The sequence below is a fragment of the Nomascus leucogenys genome, unplaced genomic scaffold, assembly GCF_006542625.1.
Source record: "Nomascus leucogenys isolate Asia unplaced genomic scaffold, Asia_NLE_v1 Super-Scaffold_391, whole genome shotgun sequence".
In the NCBI taxonomy this organism is placed as follows: Eukaryota; Metazoa; Chordata; class Mammalia; order Primates; family Hylobatidae; genus Nomascus; species Nomascus leucogenys.
Window position 1 is genome coordinate 860978 of NW_022097988.1, and position 15846 is coordinate 876823.

General features: G+C 41.6%; 1 pseudogene; it reads right to left on the reverse strand.

The window, feature by feature from the left end:
• Window positions 1-4558: 4558 nt before the first annotated feature.
• LOC100592305 lies at window positions 4559-5256 on the reverse strand (annotated as a pseudogene).
• Window positions 5257-15846: the final 10590 nt, after the last annotated feature.

Genomic DNA, 15846 nt, shown 5'->3' on the forward strand with positions numbered 1-15846 from the left:
GGTTTTAATATTAGCCATTCTGACAGGTCTATGGTGACATCTCATCATAATTTTATTCTGCGTTTCCCTGATGACTAGTAAGACTACTGAGTTTCATATACTTATTGGGTCCTTTTATAAGGTGTCTGTACAAGTAGTTTGCTTTTTTTTTTTTTTTTTTTTTGAGACAGGATCTCCCTTTGTTGCCCAGGCTGGAGCACAGTGGTGCAAATCTGGCTCACTGCAGCCTCGACCTCCTGAAATCAAGCAATTTTCCTGCCTCAGCCTCCTGTGTATCTGGGAACCACAGGCACATGCCACCATGCCTGGCTAATTTTTTTATTTTTTGTAGAGATGGAGTCTCGATTTGTTGACCCAGCTAGGACAAGTTATTGATTAAATGTTTAGCAATCTTTTTTCCACTCTGTGGCTGACTTTATTACGGTCTTAATAGTGTCTTCTGATGAATTGAAGTCTTAATAGTGTCTTTTCATGAATTGAAGCTCCTATTTAATAAAGTTGTCCAATTTATCAACATTTTCCTTTATGGTTAGTGTTTCTATGTCTCATTTAAGAAATACCTGCCTACCCCAACTCATGAAGATAGTCTCTAGTGTTATCTTCTAGAATATTTCCTTTTTATTTTTTTAAACTCTCTAGCCCTATGTCATAAGAATATTTCTAGTTTTACTTTTCACATTTAGATCTCTAATCCACCTGATGTTTGAGTGTGTTGTGAGGGAGGGGTTAAGTTTAATTTTCTTCCATATGGATAGCTAGTTGACCCAATATCATTTGTTGAAAAGTGCACCCCTTCCCCTCTCTTCTGTAGTGTGATCTTCATCGTAAGTCAAGTGTACCTATATGTGTGGGTCTATTTCTGAATTCTCTCTTCTGTTTCATTGGTCTATTTTCCTATTCTTTTGCTGACATCACACCATCTTAATAACTATGACCTTATATTGATACTCACTGTTAGTCTTCCAACTTATTCTTGTTTTCTTTTCTTTTTAATTAAAAAAAATTTGTAGAAATGGAGATTCACTACGTTTCCCAGGCTGGTCTCAAACTCCTGGCCTCAGGCAATACCTCCTGCCTCAGCCTCCCAAAGTGATGGGATTACAGGCATAAGCCACCATGCCTGGCCAAACTTTATTCTCCTCCAAGATTGTCATTGCTATTCTTGACTCTTTGGCTTTTCATAAACATTTTACAAATAACTTATCAATCTCTGTCCCACCAAAAGCCTCAAAGTTATATTGGGCTTTCATGGAATCTATATATCAGTTTGGGGAGAATTTATAGCTTTATAATGTTGTCATCCAATCCAGGAATTTAGTAATATCTCTCTATTTATATGAGTTTTCTTTTATTTTTGTAAATAATATTTTGTAGTTGGGATTCTTAAACATCTTTCATAATTTATCTCTAGGCATTGATGTTTTATGATATTATAATGGCACCATCTTTAAAAACTTAATTTCCTAACTGTTATAGGTATGTAGAAACACAATTGATTTTTGTAAATGGACTTTGTATCTATTATTGGTTCTAATAGTTTGTAGCTGCCAGATTTTTTACATGTACAATCCTGTCATGTGAGTAATTTAATCCTAGCTACTTGGGTAGCTGGGATTACAGGCATATGCCACCACACCCAGCTAATTTTTGTATTTTTAATAGAGACGGGGTTTCGCTGTGTAGTTCAGGCTGGTCTCAAACTCCTGACCTCAAGTGATCTGCCCACCAAAAGTGTTGGACTTACAGGTGTGAGCCATTGTACCCAGCCAGAATTTCCTTTTTTTTAAAGGCTGAATAGTATTCCATTGTATATATGCACTACATTTTTTAAAAATCCATTCGTCTGTTGATGGGCAGAGGTTGATTCCATTACTTGGCTATTGTGCATAGTGTGGCAATGAACATAGGAGGGCAGATATCCCTTCAACCAACTGATTTCGAGTCTTTTGCATTAATACCATGAAGAGGGACTCTAAATCATATAATAATTCTATTTTTAGTTTTATTTTTGGGCGGGGGGATCTCCATAATGTTTTCCATAATGGCTGCACCAATTTACATTTCCACCAACAGTGTACAAGTGTTTCCTTTGGTCTACATCCTCACCAACACATATATTTTTTCATTTGAAAACACTCTGTTTTGAAATAAAGTACAGGATGATTAAAAATATAATAATAAACATTCTGACAGGTGAAAGATTATATCTCATTGTGGTTTTAATTTGCATTTCTCTAATGATTAGTGATGCTGAGCATTTTTTCATTATCTGTTGGCTATTTGCATGTCTTCTTTTGAGAAATGTTTTTATCACTGGAATGCAAGGTCAAGACTGCAGTGAGTTATGATCGTGCCACTGCACTCCAGCCTTGGCAAAAGAGAAAAAGACACATCAGCCAATGGAACAGAATAGAAAGCCCAGAGATGAATCTAACTGATTTTCAACAAATATGCCAAGAAGAAAAAGACCGCTTTTTTCAATAAATGGAAAACTGAATTTCCACATGCAGAAAAAGAAAATCGAACCCTTATTTCAACACCATATACAAAAGTTAGTTCAAAATGGATTACATACTTAAACATTCCTGCATTAGTTTGCTCAGGAAAATTGCCAACAAAAAAAAAAAAGAAAGAAAAGAAAGAAAAAAAAAGACATGTTTAAGACCAAGAGCCCTAAAACTACTAGAAGAAAACATAGGGGATCAGATGACAGCCTCCTTTAAAAAAAAAGAAAGAAAGAAAGAAAACATAGGGGAAACATACAAGACATTGGTCTGGGTAATGATTTTTTGATTTGTTCCCAAAAGCACAGACAACAAAATTAAATATAGACAAATGGTATCACATCAAACTAAAAAGCTTCTTAGTTCATGATGTGTAGCCAAAACAAACTAAAACCTTTTGCACAGCAAAGGAAACAATCAACAGAGTAAAGAGATAATCTATGGAATGGGAGAAAATATTTGCAAGCCAGACATCTGATAAGGGGTTAATATCCGACACATATAAAGAACTCAAACAACTCAATAGCATCAAAACAAAACAAAAAAGCAGTTAAGACCTGCTTTCTGCTGACCAAGGCTTCTTCCTTACCCCTCCCTAATAAGAAGAAAAAAAGGCAATTAAAACATGGGTAACTCCTCCTTAGTACAGTGGTAAAATTTAAAAATTAAAAAAGTTTTGGGACCAGCCTGGTCGCTCACACCTGTAACCCCAGCAGTTTCGAAGGCCAAGGTGGGCAGATTGCCTGAGCCCAGGAGTTCAAGACTAGCCTGGGCAACATAATAAAACACTGTCTCTACAAAAAAAAAAAAAAAATTAGCTGGGCTTGAGCCATGTTTGTGCCACTGCACTTGAGCCACTGCACTCGAGCCTGGGTGACAGAGCGAGACCCTGTCTCAAAAAAAAAAAAAAAAAAGCTTTAAGTTGTTAAAAAATGGGTAAGATCAAAAGAAGAGAAGGAAAGAAAACAATGTATAAGGAACCTGAATAGACATTTCTATGACATTTTAAAAGCCACGAACTTATTTTGGCACAAAAGATTTTATCATATGCAGTCACTTCTTTGTAAATGATTTTTTGTAAAGTCATTGGATATAAAAGAGTGATTTTCCTCACCTGAGCACATGAAAAGAAAATGCTGAAATCAATATATAAATCAAATCATCTGTACTGGCACTGTTAATCTAGAAGAAAGTGGTTGCGTAGAGAACAGTAAGAACGTAGACCAGCTTATTGAAGTAGGAAAAGAAAAAAAGAAGGAGTTTCAGAGGTAGGCTTTGCCTCTTAAAAAAAATTAAAAATATAAGTCACTGTGTTGTGCTTGGGAGTTAGCAGCCAAAAAAAAAAAAAAAAAAAAGAAGTCACTGTCTGTGAAAGGAAAAGAAAAAATAAAAAGGGTTTGCATCCATTGAAGTATGCAGAAAAAGAAAACAATTTTTAAAATAAAATGAGTATAGTTGGGAGCTTAGCAATGGATATACAGAGTGGAGTAATAGACACTGGAGGCTCCAAAAGGTGGGAAGATGGGTGGGGAATGAGGGATGAAGTCCTACCTGTTGGGTACAATGTTCACTATTCTGATGATGAGGATGCTACGCAATATGCTTTACCACTACGTAATATATCCATGCAACAAAACTGCACTTGTACTCCTAAATCCATAAAAATTAAAAATTATCTTGGCTGAGACCTCTTTTAAAAAATAATAAAATAAAAAAATAAAAGAGAATAGTAAAAGCAGAGCAAGGACATTTAGTCTATACTTTCAAATGGACTTAATCATTTGAAACAATAAAGTTTTTCATTGAATCTTCATAGAGTATTAAAAAAAAAAGCTGCTCATTGGCAGAATTTCCCACTGAGTTAGTATAGATTACATGCTCTTTGATAAAAGCAACAAATAAAGTTAATTGGGTTTTTTTTTCTCTTTAGTATTTGCTTTAAGAGAAAAATCCTAAACTGCTTCAGAGGAAGGAAAAAAGAGATAGAGAGTGAGAAATCCTTAAAACTTGTAGGGACTTCCAATGCCAGGAAACCATGAAATATGAGAGTATATTTAGCAATCATGGTGATTTAGCTCATGGTAATTGGCATATGTATAATTATAATTTGCATTCCAGTTATTTAAACTGAGATATTCTTGATCAGGTTGAACACATTGTGAGTAGAAGATCTCTTTCCCCAAGAAATAAGATGGAGAGAGTCTTTGGAGAACAGCCTCACTGAACTGGTAAGTCAGCGTCCTCCAGATTTTGGTAATTTCCTCACTTCTTCCATAATTTCTCAGTGCCCTGGCCATTTTCTGATAAGTCATGGTCTTCCGATTGCCTTTTCTTTTCCCCCAAAGCTTGTATTCCCCCACTGAATACAAGGTGCCATCTCTGGATTACAAAGGGATTCGTGAAGGTATTCAAACGGTCTAAGCTTCTTCCTGCCTTTTCCCCGCTTTTGCTGGAGAATAGCGGGTTGTACCAGCTGGTTTTCAGTTATGTTCTGCAGAGATTGATGAGTATTTCCTTCAAAATAGAAATCTGCAGCACTGTTGATTACCGTTCTCCAATTATAGACAGGTTCCTCTGTAGGCAACACTCCATAGCAGCTGGAATTTCCTTTGACATGAGGACAATGATTGATTAAAGCCAGGTAATTTTTGTAATCTGGTGAGTACTAAAGATCTCCAGTTGAATGTTGCCTCAGTATGTCAAAAGCATCCTCAAATGCTTGACCCAGCTTGTCTTGTTCAACACACATCATGTTTCATTAATAAATTGATAATTTTGTTCCTTGGCAATTGTTGCAGGAAGACACTTCAACCCTTTATAGAGATATTTCATTAATATCAGAATTGTAAATTCAATGGTAGGCTGTCATGAAAATAAAAAATTATTTTCCAGCGTGATGGTTCTGCCCATCAGTGTCCAATGCAGCATCCACTTGTATATGGTGGAAATAGTCTTCCTGTCTCCTGAAACACGTGTCTGCCTCCTGCTTGGCTAACCTGTAACCTGCCATTGTAACAGCTGTCATGTTTGGCCAATTTTATGATTTTCATTTCCTTTTCTTGCCTTTTTGTACTAGCTATGCTCTTCAGTACAAAGTTGAATACAATTGGTAATAGCAAGTATTGTTATTTCATTCTTCATCTCAAGGGATAATTAAATATCACAGTGGCTATAGACTTTATACAGATAAACTTTATCACATTAAGGAAGCTTCCTTCTATTTTTAGTTTACTGAAGAGTTTTATCATGAATTGTTGCTGAATTTTATCAAAAACTTTTCCTACATCTATTGAGATAATCATATTATTTTATTCTTTATTCTGTTGATGTAGTATATTATATTGGTTGATAGTCTCATGTTAACCAACTTATTATTCTTAGAATAAACATAACTTGATTAATGTGTTATCTTTTTATATATTGGTGGATTTGGTGTGCTAGTATTTAGTAAAGGATTTTGTAACTAAAGTCATAAAAGATACTGGTCTACAATTTTCCTATATGTCTTTGTTAAGTTTTGCTATCAAACTATCCCCATAAAAAGAGTTGAAAGTGTCCTTTTTTTATCTTCTCTAGAAGGGTTTGCATAAGCCGTACTGTTTTGGCCAGGCACGGTGGCACACACCTGTAATCCCAACGCTTTGCGAGGCCAAGATGGGAGGATTATTTGAGTCCAGGAGTTCAAGACCAGCCTGGTCTTTACAAAAAATAAAAAATAAAAATACTTAATGCACCTATAATATCATAGTGAATCTCCATTTCTACAAAAAAAAGAAAAGCTTTTTTAAAAGGAAAAGAAAAAAACATTAATTTGGAGGACTAACAGTGAATATCAGCTACTCAGGAGACAAGTGGGAGGATTGCTTGAGCCCGGGAGGTTGAAGCTGCAGTGAGCTGTGATCACGCCACTGCACTCCAGCTTGGGTGACAGAGTGAGACCCTGTTTCAAAAAACAAAAGAAAACAAAAGAGTGGCATTGTTTCTTTCTTAAATGCCTGTAGAATTCACCAGTGAAAGTAAATGAGTTTTTTTTGTGGGAAGCTTTCCTTACCATCGTTGTTGTTATTACAAACACAGTTTATTCAATAGGTGTAATACTATTCAAATTTTCTATTCCTTCTTTTAACAGTTTAATAAATGGTGTCTCAGATACTTAAACCTCTGTAACTCACAATCTCTGCTAACAAATTGGCAAACATCCCAAATGGAATCGACTTTACCAAAAAGTTAAGCTTCCTCCTTGGTGCTCCCCTTTTTGCTGGTCTCACTGCCTTAATGGCTCTCGGTGCCTTAAACAAAATGTTTAAGTTTTGCCCAGTTTTTCAATTTTTGTATGTCAGGGTATTGTTTTGCCACAAGTTACTATTACTAGGAACAGAAATTCTTTATTATTTACCTTTCACAAATGAGAAGACTAAGAGTCAAAGGGGTTAAATTTTTACAAAATATCCTTTTGGAGATATAAACTTTAAAATTGCATGCTTCTCAAATGGCAAAGGATTAATATGACACAGACCAAGTTCTCTGATAACAACATACTTCAGTTAAAAGTAATAATAAAAATGATGAATTTTTCCATTATATGTTGGGAAACTAAGAAACATACCTCTAAGGTATTCATAGATTTTCTGTAAGAGAATTGGTTGGAAAAACCTAGAAAGTTGGCAGGTATTGGCTGTTCCTTGCTGTTTTTGAGCAAACCACTTCAATAAAGAGATGATCTCAGGCTAGCATCTGCCTATTTGAAAGCATAGATGAAAAGAAATAGAAATCTGCAAAGAAGGGCCCTCTTACAAGCAATGATGTAAGAGTCTAGGCTGGAAAAGCCAACTACTTATGTAACCTAGGCAGTGGGAAACAAAGGTATTTGTCACAGCTTTTCTTAAAGGCCTCCCATGAAGACTTAGCCAGACAATGGGAGGCAGCCCAGTGGCAAAAATCAGATGAAGGAATTCAGTTTTCCTCTAGATCTTCTTGGACTATTCACAAAATATTCATGTTAAAGAATGTGGTCTCCCAGACTGGGCAACATAGTGAGACCCTGTCTCTACAAAAAAATTTTTTTTAATTACCTGGGGGTGGTGGTATGTGCTTGTAGTCCCAGCTATTCAGGAGGCTGAGGTAGAAAGATCACTTGAGCCCAGGAGACCAAGGTTGCAGTGAGCCATGACTGCACCACTGCACTGCACTTGAGCCTAGGTTACAGAGCAAGACCCTGTCTCAAAAAAAAAAAAAAAAGTCTCTCCAATCCAAACAAAATGAGCTTTATCTAACTGGCCCTGAACGCCACTGGCGGATGTAACCTCATGAGATCAAAATAAGTAAGAGTGTGGCCCTACCTGTGAAAGAGTTTTCTTTAAAGGAGCTAAATACACCTACTCAAGCCCACATATGAGGAAACAAGGAAAGAAGAATTTGACAGAGGTCAAATCATGCCATTTATTGATAATAAGTGTTGTACATATTTTCAGAAGTGCCACACCCTTTTGAATGTTGTCATTCTCTATCATAATAAGGATATGATGAATGTAGTTTCCTGCTGTGAAACAAGCCCATGCAAGAGTTGGTAAAATGTAGGTTGTATGTAAAGATCATTAGTGCAGAAAAGATCTGAGAAACTAAGGTTTTAGTTCTCTAGAGGTACAGCGGGTATTATGTTGGATTTGGCCCATACCGCAACAGTGCAACTTCCTGATAGTCTGTCCCTTTTCCAGCTGATGTCCCAGGCATATGTACACTTACACTTATTACACGACAGAACATTGTAAATTGTTTTTATCAAGGACCATAAATCTGAATGTCCCACCCTTTACCCAATGCTGAGATCAGAACTGTTGACCCTTCAATAAACGTAGGTAGAATTGGGACACACCGGAGTGACAGTACTAGATCTTAGCTATCTTAACCATGCTAAAAAGGCAATATTAACAGAGAGGTTCTGATCTATGGCATATTACTTGTGTCATTCTTTTGTGGCCAAGGCTGACATACAGAACATGTTCTTTGATCTGCCCAGGGTACATTCTTTTGTGGTGGCACACCTTTTCCATTAATACCCCTAATCAGTCCATGTCAATTGGAGAGGGATGAAGCTCCTTCCTTCCCTAGACTTGTATATATGACCCAGGCCTGGCCAATTAGCATTCCACTTCTGAATATGATTGGTTCATAGATGGAAATGTGACCTGAGACATAGACATATCAGAGTCATCCCTGGGAACTTTGCTGGGTTACTGAGAATGCTTTTCTCTCTTCTCTTCCATAATGAACTACAACAACTATGTCAGGGGGCTGCTGGGGACTTTCTTTCCTATCACAGGAAGACAGCTTGCCAGGGAATGAGATCAACCTATAATAAATAAAAGGCAAGATATGGGGAGGGGAAATGAGAGAGAGAAAAAGACACATCCATGGTGATGACATTTGAAACTCTGGATATAACAATGTCAGACCTTCCCTGGATGGCCAAGATACATGAGCCAATGAATTATTTATTTTTTGTTTGAAGTACTTTGAGTTGATCTTATTTGTATTCATCATGTCCATCTTGCTTGGAAGACTTTCCCAAGAAAATTGCAGAGGTCATGTCCCACTGTTGAACATAAACTCTATTTCCATCACAGTGAATTTGATGGGAATTGGCATGGGACTGGGACAGAGCACTGTAGGTGAAACACACAGTTCTGAACAGACTGATTCAAATAGTGTGGGAGAGAGGACATGAAAACAGCACAGATCAGCATCCAAATATGACAGCATTAACCTTTATATGCACACACCCGTTAGTTCCTACCTTACCACAAAATCCATTTTCCAAAATATAAAGAACTTCAACCTATTATCCTGGCCTTCAGAATGGGTACAGAAAGAATGATCCAACCTATTTCTAATCATGGGTGAAAATTATTCTGGGAATTTCTGAAACATGACAAATGTAAGGAGACAGGAAGCAAGAGAGAGAGTGAAACATCCAAACTCTGTCAGGACAAAGGAGAAGATTCACAACTCAGAGAACAGTCAAGTCTTTCCTTTATATTGAGACTTCATTGGCACTGCTATGATCCCTAGATGACCTGACACTCCAGGAGAACCCAACCCAGGACTCTGCACAGTACAGGACCACTCCCAGCAACCCTGAGGGTCCCTGTCTAAGACACTGGTTTAATGAAGCCGTAATCCATGCACTTGATGAGACATTCTCGGGCTGTCTGAACCACTTCTGCCTTCTTCTCATCTGGCTCCTGTTTGCCCACCACAGTCAGGATCTCCAGCAGCTCACTCTCCACCAGCTTCTTGGCCAGCTCAGCATCGGCTGCCAGTAGGTTGTAGGCGATGACCAGGCCCTGGTGTTGGACTGACAGCTGGTCATGCAGGCAAAGCCGCTGGAGGATCTCCAACCACTGGGTTGTCTGGAGGCAGGGAAAAAGGTAAGGAAGGTCCTAGGTTTGAGTGTGTCCCCAGAGTTTATGTGTTGGAAATGTGGTCCCTGGTGTGGCAATGTTAGGAAGTGGGGCCTTTAAGAGGTAATTAGGTCATTAAGAGGAATTAATGCTGCTGGCCCAGGAATGTGTTAATTCTTGCAGCAGTGAGTTCTTGCTCTCCAGGGACTAGACCAGTAACCATGAGAGACACTCATGGCCCCAATTACCATCTCTTGTGTTTTATCCTTTTCACATACACACACTTTCCCTTCCGCATCTAAATCATGCTATGACACAGCACAAGACCTTCACCAAAAGCAAATCAGATGACGCTGTCTGATCTTGGACTTCCTAGCCTCCTGAGCTGTCAGCCAAAATGAACCTCTTTTCTTTTACCTAGTCTCAGGTATTCTGTTATAGCAACAGAAAATGAACTAAAACAAAATGACTAAAGGAATCAGCACAACTTAGCTATGGTCACGAATCTGGAAATAGTAGAGGATTCATTTTCCCACATCCATTTATTTCTTAAGCAGCTTGAGAAGCAAAGGGCCAGACCCACTACAAGCCTAAGAAGAACAGGGATGCAGAGTGTTCAAAAGGAGGATTCTCACCCTGGGCACATGGGCAATGCCTGCTTCTGCCAAACCGGGTGCCCTTTGAGACATCAGCTCCAGGCATGCAGACATGCTCTCCCCCAGCCCTGGCTTTAACTGGAATCAACACAAGAGTCTTAAATGTATCCTCACTTCCATTCTTCCTCCATTCCCAGCTGTGAAGCAACCCAACTTCTATTCTTGGGAAGGTAGGACTCTAGACTCCTCTGATCATCCCAGGAGACAGGGATAATGCCGATAATAGAACCAGGAGGCTTGACTCCTGTATCATTCAACAGACACACTTGGCGCAGCAGAGTAGAATGGTCATCAGCATGGGGATTTGGAGTCAGAGATGCCAGTGTTCAGGTCCCAGCTCAGCCACTTACCAACTACATGGCCACAGCCAAGTTATTTAACCTCTGTAAGCCTCAGGGTCATCTTCTACACCTACCTCTAACATTGTGGTGATTTAATGAGATGATACATGGAAAGAGCTTAGCATGGGGGCTGGAGCACACAGTAAGTGCTCAACAAGTAGAAGTGGATGCAGGGCAAGTACGTGATGATTTAAGACACCAACCCAGGCCGGGTGCAGTGGCTCATGCCTGTAATCCCAGCACTTTGGGAGGCCAAGGCAGGTGGAGCATGAGGTCAGAAGTTCGAGACCAGCCTGGCCAACATGGAGAAAGCCCCCTCTACTAAAAATACAAAAATTAGCCAGGCGTGGTGGTGCACGCCTGTAATCCCAGCTACTAGGAAGGCTGAGGCAGGAGAATCGCTTGAATCCAGGAGGTGGAAGTTGCAGTGAGCCAAGATTGTACCACTGCACTCCAGCCTGGGCAAAAGAGCAAGACTCTGTCTCAAAAATAAATAAATAAATAAATAAATAAATAAAAATTTTAAAAAACACCAATGCAAAGGTTTTCCCTTGGGCTTCTTTGTACCTGTTACCCTCACCTGGCATTTGTCAGCAGGGCTCACTTTTCACAAGCACATGGGGAGACAGACACAGGGGGAAGAAAAGGCAAATTCTTGGCTTTTGAGCATCTAACCCAACTTTTGTAAACTCTGCACTGAATGTCCTATCCCAAGGAAAGAACATGAAAGCTCAGGTAGCTGTGGCATGGTTCTATGCTGGAAAGTTTCTATGCTGAAGTGTAACTGATGATGGGTCCAGGGCCCATCGGTCCCTGGGATAAGTCACCAAGGGTCAAAGGAAGCAGTGATAGAAACTCAACAAGGATGGGATTCCAGGGCAGAAAGCATAGCCCAGGGCATAGCCCAGATGACATGAGACTGTAGAGATGTCCAGCATCCAATATGGCCGTGGGGTGGCACAAAAGATGAGTCTGAGCAGCTTCACAGAGTCCCCAGGAAGCCCCATGTCAGAACAAAAATGCAGCCAAGATGTCTGAGCCCCGCAAGGAAGAACGACAAAGTGGCCAGGAGTGGGTTGGCAATCCTGAAGGGTTCCAATCCCTTCCCAACTAACAGGCTGTGTGGCCTTGGGCGAGTTGCTTTTCTGCACCTCAGTTTCCTCATTCGTAAAATAGGGATGATGATAATAATAATATCCACCTCACAGGGTGTTTGGGAGAATTAAATGACTTAATAAATGTAAACACTTAGAGCAACACCTGGCACTCAGTAAGTGCAAGGAGTCACAGAGGGTCCTGTGAGGACCTGCAACAAGAGTTACGTGACCAGTGACACCAGCAGAGGCTGCTCTGGGGCAGTGGTTTCAAAGTGTGGTCCCCAAGCTGTTAGCATCCCACCCCCAATCTACTAAATCAGAACGTGGGGAAACTGTTTTAACAAGTTGCCCAGGTGATTCTTACACACATTACAGTTTTGAGAAGCTTGCCTTAGGGAAAGAAGCTGAAGTCCAAAGACCATGCAGGATGAGCTACATTGAGCAGATACACCCTTGCCAGATGCCAAGACAACATAACCCCTCTTGGAACTTAGAGAACACATCCGCCGACACACACACACCTTACACTGACTATCTAAAAGAGCCTGCCTTTAAACCAGACATGAACACCTTTGAATTGAGATGTCCACATTTTTCACCATGGGGAGAGATGAGTGCCCACAAACTCCTCAGTTTGGTGAAATAAGGGAAGTTTCATTGTGCACTCCCTTGTCTGTGACTATACAGATATCATTTCCATTACACCTGCTGCAATGGCCACAGTCTCCTAGGAGCTGGTCATTGTGTCCACCTAAGAGAATCTGCAGCTTTTTTGCCAAACCGTAAGCTCCTTATGGCATCCCAGCCACATCCGTGCTTCTCTTGGGAAGCTCTGGAGCTTCATGGCAGTGGTTAGCATTGCTGTTGTTCTTAAGCAATGAGGTATATGCACCACTAAAGGCAATGGGTGAAACTCCAATGGGAGGGTTTGAGCTAGCACACTTGGGAAGACCAAATAATTAACGTAAGGCACTGAAGGGAATAGACCCTCTTCTTCTTAGGCAGTAGGAACAGATGCCTGGGGGCTGTGAGGGGTTTCTTTAGGAGCTGGCCTCCCCAGGGGATCATCCAGTGTGGTCTGTGGGTGGGGAGATTTCCTGGAGCCCACCCAGCCCTTCCTATCCCCAGGGCCAGCTCTTACCACTTGAGTCATCTTGAGGCACAGTTTCTTGTGTGCTGCTGTCAGCATGGCCAGAGCCCCTGCAGCCACATTCTGCACCTTATCATCATCCTCCCCACAGAGCAGCACCACCAGCTTCAGCCGGTCATTCCCATCAGCCAAGAATCTTTCCTGTACCTGTGGGAGGCAGGAACATGGCTCAGAGAAAACTGTCCCCAATCTGCCCAGCCTGAAGAGGGTAAGATACATCTGAAGTTCCCTGACCCAAGATCTCTTAGAGTTTCCCTTTGAGCAGCTCACTCATGCTACCTCCCCCAAGAAGCCTTCCCTGACTGGTTGAATGAAGGGGCTACAAATTCTTCCAAGTAAAGAAAATAAGGAATTCCCCATCTAGTGTGCTTCACCACCTCTGTTTGCATTCAGCCTCCACACCAAGGGAAGGAGGCAGGCACAGACTCCTGCAGGGTAGATGATGCCTGAGGAACTGTATTTCCCATCCCTCTGGGGAACCTTGGAAGGTTTCTCCCATAATGGATGGGCCTTCAGGGTCTTCCATAAAATGATTTTGCAGGGACAGGGGCAGAAGCAGGAAACAATTAGGTGGTTTGCTTGGTATTAGAAAGCTACAGTGCCATCTCCACCAGGTGAGAGATGAGGCTTCCCAAGGATCTGAAAACCAGGAGAAGAGCTTCCAGGGGACCAGTGCCCTGACATGTCTCAGAGAGGTATTAACCCCTCACAGCATCTCATCCTCACCCCTCTGCGCTACTGTAAAATCTAGGTGGTCAAGTCTCAGAGCATTCTAATGGGCCAGGTTTCCTAGAAGTGGGACTCCAAAAGGGGACCAAGATCACAGCTTCCCAGGTGTGACCCCCTACCTGCATCTCCCTGAAGCTGGAGCAGTGGTCATGGGAGGTGAAAGCATGGCAGAGGTCACCATATGTCAGAGGGGTCAGCGTGGCCCCCTCTCACGGGACACAACTGCCCTTACATGGACTACATTCCCCCATTTCTCACATCTCAATGTGGGGATGGCCTAATTCTCAAAGATGGAACATGAGCAGAAATGATGTGTGTCACTTTCAGGCACCTCTCCCTCAGTCTGTCTCCCCATTCACCATCAGAATGGAATCCACTCCCAGTGTGGCAGAGGAGAAGACAGTTCTTGATGATCAAAGAAGCCTGGATCCCTGAGTCAGCTTGAAAGTGAGCCACCCGGCCAGGCGCAGTGGCTCACGCCTGTAATCCCAGCACTTTGGGAGGCCCAAGCGGGCAGACCACGAGGTCAGGAGATCAAGACCATCCTGGCTAACATGGTGAAACCCCATCTCTACTAAAAATACAAAAAATTAGCTGGGGGTGGTGGCACGCGCCTGTAGTCCCAGTTACTCTGGAGGCTGAGGCAGGACAATCGCTTGAACCCAGGAGGCGGAGGTTGCAGTGAGCTGAGATCACACCACTGCACTCCAGCCTGGGTGACAGAGCCAGACTCTGTCTCAGACAAAAAAAAAAAAAAAAAAAAGATAGTGAGCCACCCAATCCAAATAGGACTTTGACATGGTGAGCAAGAAATGAACTTCTATCCTATTGGGACCACTGAACACTTTGACTTGGGTTGTTGCAGCAGCCGGTGCTCCCATAGGAAAGGTTGCCTCCCTCCTTCCATGACCTCTCTCAACCTCTCAACCTCCCCCCCCATCTCCTTGGACACACTCTCTGCCTCCCCCATGGCTGCCAGGCCCCCAGCCCAGGCTTAGGCCAGCTCCCTGGTAGACCCTGGTAGCTTCATTCCCCCTGACTTTAATATGCCTTTTTTTTTTTTTTTTTGAGATGCAGTCTTGCTTTGTCACCCAGGTGGCACGATCTCGGCTCACTGTAACCTCTGCCTCCCAAGTTCAAGCGATTCTCATGTCTCAGGCTCCCAAGTGGCTGGGACTACAAGCACCCACCACCGTGCCTGGCTAATGTTTATACTTTTGGTAGAGACGGGGTTTCGCCATGTTGGCCAGGCTGGTCTCGACTTCCTGACTTCAAGTGACCCACCCACCTCAGCCTCCCAAAGTGTTCGGATTGCAGGCGTGAGCCACCACACCCGGCCTTTAATAGGCTTTAATGGGTTAGGTTTTCCCCTCTAACAGTGAGAAGATTTAAGGTTCAGGTGTTGAGGGTAAACAGACTGGGTCTCATGCTAGCCCCTATGTGGGGGCCCAGGAGGGCCATTCGGCTTGGCCCTCATGTTAATGAAGGGCCTGAAATTTAGACCCTGCTGTTATCTCTGATAAGATTATACCTACAGGCACAGCAGTACTTTGACAGGATAGGAAGAAGAAGACATTCACCAGATGGGTATCATTTGTCCCATGACTGGACCATGAGGCCTACAGCATGTTCTGAATTCATTTTATTTTTATAAACCCTATAATTATTCTGTGATGAGTAGAGTTATATTGCATTGCAATTTCTATGGGAACAGTGGTAGTCCATTAAATGCTGACATTTAAGACATCCTAAAATGGTTGATAACTGTATTTGGCGTTTCTTCATTTTTTTATACATGTGGAGCTTCAATAAATGCAAGTGGTCTAGCCTTCCTTGATCTCGGAGAGGCCCTGGTCTCATATCCTGCTTTGTTTTAAGGTTATTTAAGCCTAAGTAACTTAGGGAAATGGTGCCTTCCACCCCATCTAGCCCAGGGTTTGGATTCAAAGCCCCAGCTTTGTATTTTTTC